The 1,558-nt window shown below is 45.8% G+C and overlaps 1 protein-coding gene across 1 annotated transcript in view; it reads right to left on the bottom strand.

The window, feature by feature from the left end:
- LOC103616361 (mothers against decapentaplegic homolog 7) overlaps positions 1-1,558 on the bottom strand; it is a gene marked incomplete at its 5' end in the record, with an annotated part of 50,443 nt that overhangs the window by 1,335 nt on the left and 47,550 nt on the right. The window lies entirely within an intron of this gene.

Here is a 1,558-nt window from a genome sequence, read left to right as displayed (position 1 = left end):
CCCTGTTATACCTTTTTACAACTTCTGTATTCTTAGTGCTTTTTGCCTACATTCTTGGACTTGTTTGTCAAGCTGAGAGACTAAACATTTTACAAGCTTCCTAGCTAGGGATCAGTGTGCCCCAGACCCCAAGGTCCTCTCCAGAACACATTCTGTAAACTAAGATAGAACCATGCAGGGGAAGGTTCCTTGGGGAGGGGGGCTCATTCAAGCCTCTCATTGGGGAATTTTTGATAGATATGCTAATCAGTAAAACCTATAATGTTATACCAGATCTTTTGAGTGTGCATTGCGGTGTGAATTTCGGTGCATTTGACCTGGATGTGTGCACCTAAGGATCGTTAAAATAAATACCAAGGTAAAATCCCTTTTCCCCTTCTGTGTTTGACTCTTGATTTTAAGACCAAGAAAAGGCATCAGTTGCTGGTGACCACAAAGGGACCCTAAAGACCTTGAAGCTCGCAGTCTTGGGTTGGAACACATCTTGCTTTGCCCCTCTTTCTGCCGGCAAATTACAGAGGGGCCGGAGCAACGATCCGGGACTGTGACCAGGACTTTAGGACCCAGCACAGAAAGGCAGAAGCACAGAAAGGAAGGTGAGTTAAAAGGGGACCGATATTATTGATATTGTGCTAGCACTAGGGAAGGAGATCTCCAAGGGGGTTGGAAAGGTTGGGGGCAGAGAAGCCCACAAAAGAGGAAAGCTTGAACCTTTCCCCTGCAAACTGTGGAAAAGAGGGGACGCCCTCCGTGGAGTCCACAAGAGCCCAGAGGCTGCACCCCACACAGCTGCAGGAGTGGCTCAGAGGCTTGAGAGGATGTCGAGTGGCTGTGGGCTTGAATCCTGTTGAGACCAGTTTTTCGCATGCGCGCCTTTACTGTTTCCTAAAATGAGTTGCTTTTTAGTATTTTGAAGTGCTGTTTTGAGGTGTTTGTGTAGTAAGCTAGATAAACTGCCCGGGAAGTCGGAATTCCGAGCCCGGATTGCAGGCTGAATTCCAGAGTTAAAAGCTTCCCTCTGGCAGAGTTTTCCTGTCTGTGAGCAAACATGGGTGGTGTTTTTTCAGATGAAAATGAAAAAATCCCTCCTAACAGCCCATTAGAGTTTATAGTAAAACACTGGAAATGGCTGACATGGCGAAAAACTACTTTGGACACCCGAGAATTGATCAGACTGTCCACACGGGTTTGGCCAACTTTAAGTCAAGGAAATTGGCCTCACCATGGTAGTTTGGAAAGTAACATCATTACTGACCTGATGGTAGAACTGAGATCATTACGTAGGTTTGATGAACTAAGATATGCAGAACTTTTTACTATGTATTTGAATAAGGAAGAAGCATATGTGTAGACAAAAGTAATATGGAAATGACTTTGAGGAAGAGAAAGGGAAAGAAAAAGCCGCAGCAAGCTGATTTGTATGTTAATACAGACAGAGAAATTGATATGACAGATACAGATATTGATAGACAGATACAGTAGTACCAGCAATGGGAGAGGGTCTCCCCACCCTGTTCAACCGCCGGGGCAGCCCGCACAGGCGGGGGGGGGGGGAGCA

The sequence above is a fragment of the Corvus brachyrhynchos genome, unplaced genomic scaffold (assembly GCF_000691975.1).
Source record: "Corvus brachyrhynchos isolate BGI_N302 unplaced genomic scaffold, ASM69197v1 scaffold225, whole genome shotgun sequence".
In the NCBI taxonomy this organism is placed as follows: domain Eukaryota; kingdom Metazoa; phylum Chordata; class Aves; order Passeriformes; family Corvidae; genus Corvus; species Corvus brachyrhynchos.
This window is presented reverse-complemented; position numbering and strand designations above follow the sequence as displayed.